Here is a 13,414-nt window from a genome sequence, read left to right as displayed (position 1 = left end):
AGAAAAGGACTGATGTCTTATTTATTTATTTATTGATCTTCTAGCTTCACCATGCTTTTGGTATGGCGCACAGTATTTTAGGACTATCCTGGTGTAAACTGGTGCATGATGCATGTAAAAGCAGAGGGATAATTCGGCTGACATATCTGCTTATTTTGCACAGCATGTGCATGATAAATGCATGAAATAGATGTCGAATCTAAAACCCCGCCATGAACTGAGTGTATTGTTCGCCTGAATATTGCAAATACGGGACCATTTAGTGACATTTCCAGCAGAGACAGTGAAAATTCTGTAGACGTGGAAAGAGCACAGAAGGATAAATGTGATGAAGCAGATGGATGCGATACACGCAAGCGTGTCCACCCAGCTAGTGAGACATACGTATACAAACACACACTTGCATGCACACATGCACACACAGGGTTTACCTTCCAGTCAGGTAGCGGATTACAAAAGCAGTACCTCCTTGGTAACACTGTACATGCACATACCGTAAACAGATACACAGCAAAACATCCTGGTTCTTTTTCTTCTTTCCACATACACTGAAGTGATTATCATGCATGCAATGTTAGGTTGTGTAAACATAGCCTGGGGCTATAGGGGCCTATTGTGTAAAGATTAAGTGAGTTAGCCTGTAAGTGGTAAGTCACTGTACGTTACCATCCAAGCCTGTCTTAGGTTTTTGCATTTTCATTTGCACCTAGTTTACTCTCTTGTTGCTTCACCTGAAATTCACAAGCCACAAATGATAAACGATCATAAACAATCAAAGCTATTACAGGTATTTGTATAATCTTCCATGGATGAGATTCTTTGATTTATTGGAGCAAAATCTCACTAATGCGGTTCACAGTCTGCTAGAATGCACTGCGGTGCTGAATTGGATGGATGTAGCAAACATCGTGACAGTGTTGGACAATTCACGCCTGTCACAGTTGTCAGAGACTTGTATCTGAAAATGGGCGATGTGCTTGTCAGACTCGGTTTATACCTCAGGCAGGATTTTTTCCCCCCCTCTTTCTCTACAGCAGTAAATCTATTTGACTGATATGTTGGTGTGTGAGTGAAGAGGAGCTTTCAGGAGGAGCTATTCATTGCACCGTGATAATGGACACATCCCCTTCTCTGCGTGTTAAACCTGTGGCATACGAGTCAAGAAGCACTGAGAGAAGAAGGCTGATAAAGATTAAAAAGATAAATCCATTCCTGTCTAAAATATGAATTCATATATGCACTCACCCACACGCGAATACGTAACTGGATTCGTTGAACCTTTAAAAGCTAAAATAACGCATTTGAGCAGATGCGACTCACTGCACAAGCCATGGAAGAACATTATGCACCCTCTCTTTCTCTCTCCCTCTTTCTGCCTCCTCGGTGCATTATTGTCAGGTTATTTTTACTTTTTGCATCTGTATCGATCACCGTGCTTCCAGCCTCTGTATACCTGAAGTTAAAATACCCAGGCTCTCAAGAGCTTTGCAGTAACTGCTCCGTCCTGCAATGTTTGACTGTGCTGGGTGTTGCCCACAGGCCCACAATGAATAAACTGAGATGTATGATTGTCTAAACTTCATTAAACACTAACCAGAAAGGAAATGAAAAGTGTGTGTAGTAATCCAATTAAGTGAATCCAGCGCCTCACAGGCTGGGGAGAGAGAATAGACAAGGCTATATTTAGAACATGGGCTGGAAATGAATTGCTGCATCGCTTTTCTCTGTTCCTCCTGCTTTACATTGGTGGTGTGTACTGTCACTGTCAGATATTACTGTACTGTCAAATAGTACATTTTTGAGGAGTATTTAAAAAAAATGCAAGCAGTTGGAGGACATCAGGTCTCATTCCCTTCCATTTCTCCCTCCTGTCCTTAACTGTCGTTGGCCCCGAGGGTGGCTACCTCAGATGTACCGCATTTTGTCAGTAAGATAACAAGACACAAGACATTGTTATCTCATTTCTTTGAGGCCTTCTCCCACTGCACATTGTCATTGACTCTGGGCCAATCCCAGCCAAACTTTAGATTGCTTTCTATCACTCTGAGTTACTTTGCTGGGACTGAGGCGGAGATTTTAAAATGGGCTTTTTGGAGGCTGCAGAGACCTGCTGTCACTTTTGGGGAGACAAAGTCATCAGTCACTGGCGTCCCGGAGAACAGGAGTATATGTATGTATGTGTGTGTGTGGGAGAGAGAGAGAAATACAGCGTTACTGCTCACCTACAGCATCAATCTTTGCCAGCCAACTGTGCAGTGTGATGCTGATATATTCAGCCTTATTAAAAGCTCTCCCAATTCACTCCCCCCTATAAAGGCCACACAGTTTAACACGGTTTCTTCTTCGCACATTTTCTTACGCCGCATTCTTTCTACCTGCTTTGGATCGGTGTATGGTGAATGAAATGATTGATAACTGCTCCTGGCTTGTATGCAACTCAGATTATTTTGCATTTTACAGTGCAAATCAGAGCATCATGAAAAGAAAAATACTAGCTCTAGTTTGTGCCAAGAAAGCTGTGACCCAGCAGTGTAACAGGATATTATTGAATGGTGTCTCTTGAAGCAGAAATCTACCAGGTTCTTCTCTGCACTGCTGGTTATAGTTTAATGATATTGGCTGCTATGGTTTGCATACACAAATGCATCTTAAATCGAGTGTAAATTTTAAGCTTAGCTGGTCTACAGGGTGCTTTGCAGCACGGTTGCCGTTCATGCACAGACACACTCATGTACCAGCGCCTACAGAGCTGCCATGTAAGGTTCTTGCCTGCCATTAGGATCAACTGGGGCCTCTGTGCCTTGCCTTAAGGACACTTGGATGCATGTGGATGGGTAGGGGGGAGCCAACCTTGCGATTAGTGGACAAGCTGCTCCACAACCTGAGCCACGTCTGCCTCAGAGCAAATAATAAAATAACCAATTTCAAATGCATCAAGTCAACGTGATGACCTGTTATAACTTGTCTGCACTCTCAGCCATACAGAGAAGCCAACAGCTGCATATCTGACAGCCCAGTCAGGCCAAAAGATCTATGACTACAGTGCAAAAGCAGATTGGGTGGCAAACACCTACGACAAAAGGGCTGAATTATTATTGTATCTAGTCTCTGCTCACATAAAAGTCATACATTGTGCAAGCATTTCTTTAGTAAGAATTTAGTTGGAGCTTTGCCATCCCAGCTTGAATATAAACTTCCTTGAAGCCTGGCTGACATGTTTTTACTGATATATTTGAGGTTCTCTGTTTGGCACACGCTGCTGCGGAGTTAAAGACTCAACAGCAGTGTTTCCATCTCTCTGTTGGAGAAATTTCATTTAGCCCCTTTTTTGAATTGCTAAATGATCATTATTTCACAGCTATTTTCCCAGGACATCTTGCTGTTGGTGCGTGTTTGTCAGAGCACACACAGTGACTCAGTCAGTACTGGCAGTCTTGAGATTTTCTTTTTCCCCAGCCTTCCACTTGCTTCATCATCCAATGTATCTTTCACACATTGCTGCTCCTGGATTTCTCATTGTGTTATGCTGCCTCTTATTCACGGTTGATCCCTTTCTCCTGTGTGTAATACAGCAACTCCTCATGGGTTACATGAAATATACCCAATGAGATGCAGTCCATGACAACTAGCGTTCAAAGGCACTCTTGTTGTTGTTCATTACAGCATCGCACAGCCAAAAGCACGCCTTCACTTTGGCAGACAACGAGGGGCTAACACATTTTAGCTGCATTGGCAGTATTAAAATTATTTCATCAATTATCAATTTTATCCAGGCCAGACAAATAAAATGAGTCAACCTTTGTCTGTTTGCTGAGTTAATGATGGACTGCTTTCAGCATTTAAAAAATGATTGAATAATCATATGCCATTTGTATCTTTGCATTAATATTCTGGTGGGTGATAAAACAAAAAATGCACTCACAGTATTTAGTGTGTTGGTCTTTTCAGCTTTGAACTTTAAATACAGCTCTCAACTGGAAATATACACAGATATGATTTTGATTAATAGACACAGATCAAGGGACAGGTCGATCGATCGATCGATCGATCTATCGATCTATCTATCTATCTATCTATCTATGGCCTGTTGACTGTACAAAAGATGGAATGTTAAGTTTAATGTTTGGGCTCAAGGCAACTATAATTAGCACTTTCTTACTTCCGTTGTCCTTCATGGTGCACAGCCTATTGACAAAGGTCCTTCACCGCTCGCTGTTCCATGATCATTTTTTTTTCTTGACATTCAAATGTCATTGTTGATTCAAAAGTGCTGATGGCAAAAAACAAAGAAATTAGGAAATATCATTATAGCTTTGTACGTCACTGTTTGACCTAAACAAAACCTCTCTTTTGCCAGCAGATGTTATCAGGCCCAGGCCCTTTCCTGGATGAACAAAGCCGCCCTCTGCGGCAGCTCGTTATAAACTGTCAGCGCAGCTAAAAACAAACACTTGCAATGAAAGAAAAAGATGTGGAGATTAGAAGTTGTGTTGGGGTCAAGGGTCATATGGCTTCCATGGCTTGGCTGCTTGTTTTTGTTATTTAATGATTAACCCCTTGTAGGTTTTCATTGCCAAACAGGTGTTTAGTAATCCATAAAAATTATGCTAATTTTCAGTTCTTAGTCACCCCATCAGCCGGGTCTAATTGAGACACCTCCCTTGCGATGCGTATCGTAGACATAGGAGACGGACACATCCAACACGTACTGGGAGTTACCTCATATTAGCAGGAAAACATGTTGATGACGGAGTTTGTCTCTGGGGGGAATTGCTCGTGACGATGATGGGGATTAGGATTGCCATGATGACGGCAGCATTTATGAGGAGGCATAGAAACAGATTAGGAGGATTTAGGCTGAGAGGGAGTCCCCTCACACTCACCCTCACACACACACATTCTTGCATGCGCACATACCTGACTGGATTTGGAAATATTACAGACACAAGCAGTTTTGTTATTTCAACTAATTCCAATCCCAAGACAAAGGAAGGTGAAGTTAGTTGTTGAGATGTATTTCTGGATTATTGTTGTTTTTCTTTTCTATATTACTATATTTTGCTATATTATAAAGCTGAGCAACAAGTAACATTCAGGTCCACATAAAACCACTAACCTGGACAGTCAAAATGTTACTGCAATGACTTGTTACAGATTTTCGGTTTCAGTTTTATTGGTGCATCGAGTCAGAGATCCTTTACAGGGGCTGCACATCCATTCTCTTTTTATAACCAGTAAACTAAACAGACTAAACAGTCTACATAATGTGCCTTTCTCGGTATTCTCATAAGCACTGGCATTTTATGAATGTATTTGTTGAGTGCTTCCTTTGAGGGAACTCCCACTTGCACAATCCAAACTGCTACACTTCTCATCCATCCGGTAAGACAGACTCTCACTCGCGGGGTGGAGATTAACACTCTCGCAGCAGGAAAGGAATGAACGTGGACACTGAGCGAATTTGTGACAACACTACCTGCACATGTTCTCTATTTAACTTGGTACACAGGGCAAGCGCTGAAGCTGTCTGTTAGAGACTTTCTGCCTTTGTGTCTTCTCTAAATAAGTAAAAATCAGCCTAGTTTCTCTGTGCCCTGACAGTATTTACTAAGCCATTAAAGAAGCCCATGTAAGCTTTATGCACTTGCATTAGTACCACTACAGACTTGTAATTTTTGACAGTGCAGCTCAGCAGTCTTTACTGTGAGACAGTATAAGGCAGGAACATGTTCAAGAGAAGAGCCTGTTTTTTTAAGTGTAGGCTTTGGAAGTTTTAAGCTTTGAACTGGAGCAAATTTGGGTTTTTGTTAAAAACTTGTTTAAAATACTTGAAGATTTTTCAGTTATTTATCCATCCAGGCAGTCTGTTGCTTCTGCTAGTCTTACAATTAGAAATAGTTGAACTAATAAAGCTGTTAAATTAGTTCATGCTCCCAGATGTGGTGACTGTTTCCTCCCTGTTAATTTAGTTGTTGGTATTTAGGAGATTTGCAACAGCCTAAACCAGAAACTGTCCAGCAGCATTACTGTTGTGTGTACTAAAAGTGCATGAATAGCTGTTTCAGTATTTCAGGTTTCATTTGCTTTAACTGCATTATCACATAAGCCATTTTCTGCCATGCAAACTGCCAGTTAAACTTCAGTGAGCTGAGTGAGGCTTGCAATCCTGCACAGTGGACAACACCTGGATAGATCCATGCTGCTGTCTCTAAATTTAGACTTTAATATCCAAGTCTTTGGGCCTGGCAGCACACTGTTGAGTTGTCCCATTTTGAGATTTTTTTCAATATCTTTGTGGCTTAGAAATCAGTCGACTTTACACATCTTGCTGATCCAAGCTTGCATACTGGGTTGTCTACAAAGCATGGTTTAGTTAAAGTATTTACTTTGCTAATTTTAAGCTGCAACATAACTCACAGAAGCTTTTCAAGACAAGGCTTAGTTCCTTTTGTCTTGCTGAATTTGAAGTGGTAGTCCTTATTGTTCGCTATTTGAACTGCAAACATAGTCGTGGTCTGCAGTCCATTAACCCTTCATGTAAGGTTAACGAGATCCCATCAACCATTTCTGGAGATTAGAGCTGTTTGTGTGAAAGGGAAAGCGTACCTAATAAACTGCATATGAGGAGAGACTATAATTAAGCTAGCCGCTCTGACGCTAGTGTTCCCTGGGTATGTTTTGAGGAACAGCTTAACCTGGATAATCTCTTACGGAGGGCATCCTTGGCGTATACTGGCAGGGTATCCCTTACATACGTAAATATGTGGCCTCGGCTCTTACTTACTCTCAACAGCGTAGTGATGTCATCAGGGTTTTAATGAGGGATTATTCTGACATCACTGGGACTGCTGCCAAGTTAAGCCTATTAGCCTCACCATGTGCTTGAGGTGCGCTAGAGCTGGAGTTGTGACCCTCTGTGTGTGTGTGTGATATGTAGGAGCTTATTGAGCAAGCTGTGCAGGACATGGGCATTTGCATTATCCTCCATCTATTCATCTTCCCATTAATGTGTCCTTCAAAAAAGAAACTGCCTCAGCTTGCCAGCCAAAACAGTATCTGTGATGTCCATAGCTGAGTCTCTCCTGAGTGGTTTTGAATTAACAACATAGCTGGTCAACAGCCGTGACAATGAAAAGCACTTCAAGACCCATATCATAATATTATTACTCAATATGTATTGTCAGTACACACTGGCATACGGCCCAAAGCACACAAAGGCTCATGGAAGTCATACCCAAAACAAATTTCATGTCAGCGCTTTGTTCTATTGTTCTAACGCGCGGCAGCAAGCGTCACTGAGAAAAACCACTTTTGAGATTAATAGTTAGTGCTGTGATCACATTTGGACTGTACAAGCAAAGGCTACTTAAACTGTTTTTTTTTTCCCAGATTATAAAACCGCTAAATAGCATCAGCCTTAATTGTAAACAGTTGTCTTTGTTGGGGTTGCAGCCAACAGACTAGTGACTAAGTCTGTGCACCACAGCTGTTTCTAACAATGGAATATTAAAACCCCTGATGATATATCAACAACAGCTCCATGCCTGCAAGCCTAACCCCAAAATGTTTGTGGAACTTTTTTATGGAGACAATGTATTATAAATATATGCGATAAATGCTTCTATGTGAAATATATAGAGAGAGGTATTTCTTTCGATCTTGATCCTTCCTTAATCTGCAATGTGTGGGAGCACATATAAAAAGAAAATTAAAAGTTTTGCCTGTGAAAGAAGAAATAAAAGGTAGATATCATCCACATGTTTTATTTTACAGCGGTGGAACATGTAACTAACCCACAGCAATGAGTAACCTGTGTCCTGAACATATTAGACTGCCCCATTTTTCTTAAACTGTAATACACGCACAATATCAGTCATTGTGCACACAGGCTCCCTACTTTAAACCCCTTTATATTTAGATTAGACACTTCTTTTGTTTCATTACACCTAACAAGAAGATCCTTTGTCTTAAATGGAGACTACAGGTAAACTGACACTTCATTTAGAACTACCATCTTAAAGCAAGTGGCAGTTCATCCAAGTGTTACTACCCTAACCTTTCAGGACAATATACGTTACCCATAAGATCAGCTTCCGAAAAGATAAAGATTGGGCTAGTTTCAGAGAAACGTGCAATCATAGCAAGACAAGACATTTTCGGCGTGTCTACACTGTTATCGTGTGCATTAGACATTGTTCATTGCACGTTGTCCTTTGTGTATTTGCAAAAGTCAAAACATGTATTGCAAAACTGCAACATTGCGAAACACGATATGATGGTAATGTTCCGATGGTGGTGTTAAAACCTGTGTACCACCCACCCCTGCCTGAAGGAAGAGTAGTATTTGTTGTACTTGCAGGTGTTAAATGTATAAATTTGCCTGTTTCAGATATAGTTTGGACGCTGAGACACAATTAGTCAGTCTACATGAAATCATAAGAAAAGACCTTCTGATATCACCCTCCATCATGACAATGTTGACCATGTAAAGCATTCAAAATTTTGCTATTTTATAAACTAAACCGTGAACAAAAAATGAAACTGGCAGATTCAGGAGGAATGAGTGTTAGTGGTTACTTGAAGCCACTTATGATCCTGTCCGCCAACTTTCTGATGTGACTCTGAGAGCTGTGCTGACACAAGTGTTTTTATGCCTCTGAGACAAAATCCTTCATGCTGGTGTCAATACACGGTTCTCACATTCATAATGTCCGGCTTCGCTTCAGCTTTAACACATCACGACATTTCTCTCTCGCCACTCGCGCTCTCAGTACTGCATGCAGCAGAATGCATCTGCACTTACAGAGAGCACATTGCACAGCATAACTAAGAGCTTTTGTTGGTCTTATCTTAAGCAGTCACGCTTCTCCAGCCTTTTATTTCTCCCTCCGGTCTGCGCTGCATGTGCTTTCTATTCTCTTCTGTACTCTGGTGAGTTTCTGACCTAAACAATAGGTGAGAAAGCTTAAATCCTCCCCAGCCTGTGACTCAGCTGGACATATAAATAGATCACAGGTAACTCATGCATGGCGGCTGTCACACATTAGGTGGCTGCTGTTTAGAACGAAATTCTTGGCAATAGACGTCCTTTCCCTGACTGGACCTTAACAGGTAAAATATTAACTCTCTGAAATGGTCTCACTGGCTTGACCCTGTCAATTCTCCTTTTCTCATTACACAGTCTGCCACCGTGTCCTTAGCAACTGATGCCTGATTGGCTGCGAGGACCTACCTGTCCCTTTTGAATTCTGCCAGGTCACCATGGCAACCACATTATAAACATGAATCTAGCAGGGGGACTGTGAAGGCAGGCGGGAAGAGCGAGTCAAGCTGAGGCGAAGGAATTGCTCCTTGACACACATGACAGCTGCCTTTAATGCGGCGTGACTGGCAGAGAGCTGCAAATACAGTACCGCCTGAAGCTCAATTACCATTCAGTTGTTGTCTCTTAATCGCATTACCTTTGCTGATTTATCTACTTGAAAACAAATATCCAATCACTCTAATCACATTCAGTTTTCTTGCAACGGCAGGTGCAGTTGCCATGGCCCTGAGCTGCTTCAGTAGCGTTAATTCATAGTTACGACTCCCTTTTTCTTCTTATATCACACTACTGCCGTTCAGTTAGCTCAAATGGAGACGCTTTCTTCATTAGCTTCTCCTCTCATTCCCTGTCCTCGTATATAGAAAAAGCTTGGCAACAGTGGGCCAACTAATAAACCCCTTTCCCTTTGTTATGCCTATTCCTCACAGCCCATCTTAATAATTGTCTTCTGAGTGCTTTAATAAGATTATCTTACTAATCTGCTGCCCTATAATCATTAAATCATTGAAGAAGTCATGAGTCAGAGAGCAGTGAGAAGAGTATCTTTGCTGTTGCCCAAACTCTAGCGATACTCACTAAAAAGGCAGAGCTGTGAAGAAATAGTAGTTGCACAAGATAACAAAATATTACAAAAACTGCAAGGTGCTGCATACCACCTTTTTTTGCTTTCTGGATCTCATTGGAATATTAAAAGAGCAGCCAATTAAGTGTAAATCAGTCCAGGCAATGAGAACATTTTTTATAATGGTACTACTCAGTTTTGTGAAGTCTAAACCCTGAGTTTTTTTCCACATTATTTGAAACTTTTGCCTTGTTTAACATGAGAATACACCTTTTTCAGCGGTATTTATGACATGAAATGAAAGAAACGAATAATAATTTTAGTGACTTGATGTCATACAGTATGTCCTGCGGATTCCTTAATGCTTCTGTTTCTGTCCTCTCTCTGCCTCCTTCCCTCTCCCACTCCCAGGGTGCATTGTCCCTGCCAGTCATGAGAGGACGCGGTAAATCGAAGCCCTCCTTGTCTCTCTGGCAAACAGCCAGTTTGTTAGCCGTGTACTGTATTCACCTTTGTACTAACCTGCTACTGCTACCTAACCTAACCTACTACTCTGCAACCCTGTCACCTGGCCTCGTCATTGATTACACTATTCAGCTTTTCCCTCCGCTGTTTTCTTTTCACTTTTCTTCTTCTGTGGCTCTGCAATATTATTTTTTTCACCCTCTTTCCAGAGTTTAGTCACAGCACAGTCATGGTGATGAAATCCCTTTAAGTATGATTTACAGTATACTGTTAAAAATAATTTGTATAACACACACCTTTGGTTTGAAAAGGTGTTGCAGCTTGCATGTAGCGCTCAGATACGGTAGTTCCAGTTTTATAGCTCTGATCCTCAGGGACACTGAGTGACGACAGTCAAACCGTCACCTGGCGCTCTGTCACAGCATGTCGCTGGCACTGATGGTGTGTGGCTGACTAGGCAGCTAAGCAAACATACGCTTGTGTTACAGGTTGTGTTTGTGAGAATACATAAGAGATGTAGAGGTCTGTACCACGTTGGTGTAATGACCTGTGTGTTTTATGTCTGTATATGTTGTGGCGTGTGTATTTATAATACTTGCAGTCAGACAGCGTTGTGTAGGTGTGTGTATGTCTGTGTATGTCTGTGTAGGTGTGCTCATATGGTGCCGGCTCGGTACGAATGAAGAAGCCTGTTTTGTCTGTCATTGCGTCTGTGACTTTGACAGCCTCCTTGTCCACCCAGGAGCTGTTGTCACATGCTGACTGCTTTTGTCAGAGCAGAGCTGAAGCCTCAACCCCACAGAGGTTTACCGCTCTGTGGGTTTGGGCTGCTTTGTGTTTGCCTTCTTTACCCACCTGTGCATACATTTTCCCTGCAGAGCAGACTGCCCCCTGCTGGCAGCTAAGAAACAAAACACTCCAGTGATTTAGAGCTCTTTCTCTTTATAGCAGTGAAGTATCTGAAAATGATATAACATAATAAATGATAGTTGTGTCTTTTAAAGGCCATAAATCTCCTTGCTTAGTGGATCCCATTCCACTCGCAGCTCTAATTATGGCACCTTATCTTGCAAAACCACCCGTAGGCTTTATTTGAAATAAAATTAAAATAAAAATAATAAACATGTCTTTCCATAATTCATTTACAAGTGTTCTGGCTCAAACTTAAGTTACTACTGTTCATTTTACATGTGTTATTTTGTAATATAGTGTAAGACATGTTTTGTGCTGCTCTGCTGCCATCAACAGGTAAAATATAGGAACTACCAGGATGAAACATCGTTCCTATATGGAATGAGGTACTTAACTTCTTTTGCTGCTTTTCTTTTTTGTCAGGTCGTTATATTATGTGTAAATGTGCATTGCACAGTCATAGTTGTGCCCCACCCAAAGAAAAAAGTAAAAAATAAATAAATAAATAAATTTAAAAGACACCGTTTGCATTTGTGCTAACTAGCATCTGGTTTAACATATATTAAAGTATATTATAGCAACGTTATAAACAACCTTCCTCCTGTTTTGTGTAATGCTTACTTGGAGTACTTGGAAAGTATTATTTTACACATGGTACCATCAGTGTATGCTAATTTCATCATTTGCATGATAGCCCATAATAAGTGGCTTAAGAACTCTTAAAAAACTGAGAGAGAGTTTAACATTAAAACACTCCTTAGAATCTCGTTATTTTATTGTTCCTCTATTTCCAAAATAGATTGGTTTAAATGCATGCAAGCCAGCGTGCAATTATCACACCCAGTTTCTTGCACATTTTTAAAAATCTTCTAGTAGTTTGCATGCAGAAGAAATCAGCATGGAAGAAACAAATTCAAGCATTGCTTTGCTCAATTTAATTTTGTGAAAGAAAGCTTCATTAACTCCCTCTTCCTCACGTGCATCTCCCCTTCCTCAGTCTCCATATTTCTCCATGCTTTCCTCTTTTCTAGTCAAACCCATACTGAGCCCTCTGCTTGCCTCTCCTCCCCTCTTCACCTGCCTATCTCTCCTCACACACTCCTCCCTCCTTCCCTTCGAGATAGCTTTATCAGGCGTGCCGCTCTGTCACTTCTCCCTGTTTCTCTCTCCACATCTGTCTTTGACGTGAGTCTATGTTCATCACCGGTTAAGAACCGCGTCAAAATGAGTTTGCCAGTTAATTATCTGTCTTTGGAAAGGATAGCCCGGTACCGGCACGCCTGCTCCACCGGGTCACCCTGTGCTACAAACAAGCCCATCGACATCAAACCTCGTGGCAGGAGAGGGTATGGCTCATCTTAGAAACTATGTCGCGGAGGGTATGCCAGAGAAGGGACCTAATTTTTTTTCATCTGCATGTTTCGAGTTGTTGGATGTTCAATGTATTCTGCTTACTGTTACTTTTTCTTTTGTCTTGTGTGTCGAAATTATGGAGTAAATAAGAAAATAAGAAGTGGTAAGAGAACTCAGAAGGGAAATTTAGTGACTCTCAAGGGTAGTTATGCTTCAGAGTAATTTCTCTTTATTGCTTTGTGTGTATATTGAGACTATGTTATATGCATGTGTTTTAATTTGTGTTTGTACTACTTCTATAAATGTACACAAAGTCTGTGTGTTCTCTGTTATCAGAGCATTAACTGATAAATAGTTTCACCTGGACAACACAGACCTGGAGCAGTGTTCACACCCAAGTGTTGTGTAAATGGTCGTTGCTTGGTGGCTGCTTGTGTTGTTAGAGTTTAGTTCTGCTTTTTTTTTGTCTTGGCTCTGCTAAACCTTTAGTGCTGGACTGAATTGCGTGTGTGTGCATTTTTGAGTGTCATTGCATCTCCATGAGGAAAAATGTCTTCTGCTTTTACAAAACATGGTTGCGAGCAAGGTAAATGAAAAATATGCAGGTCCAATCAAGTCATTATGGAAAGCTTCAAGTCCTTCTGCAGGACAGGTCCCTTCACTAACTGGACCTGAGCGTAAGCCAATCATCAGAGCACTCTGTCCATTAAGGTTCACACAGAACTGTTAAGACCTTGTTAGGCCAATTTTCCAACTGCATTTCTCTGACAAACATGTACCCCTGAAACTAAATGTGC

General features: G+C 41.2%; 1 protein-coding gene across 4 annotated transcripts in view; it reads left to right on the top strand.

Annotated features, from left to right (window-relative positions):
• Positions 1-13,414, top strand: part of pde4d (phosphodiesterase 4D, cAMP-specific) — a 149,909-nt gene that overhangs the window by 98,563 nt on the left and 37,932 nt on the right. The window lies entirely within an intron of this gene.

This window comes from Neolamprologus brichardi, chromosome 12, assembly GCF_056152115.1.
Source record: "Neolamprologus brichardi isolate AB-2024 chromosome 12, ASM5615211v1, whole genome shotgun sequence".
Classification (NCBI taxonomy): Eukaryota; Metazoa; Chordata; class Actinopteri; order Cichliformes; family Cichlidae; genus Neolamprologus; species Neolamprologus brichardi.
The sequence above is the reverse complement of the archived record's forward strand: the minus strand, read 5'-3'. Positions and strand labels throughout refer to the sequence as shown.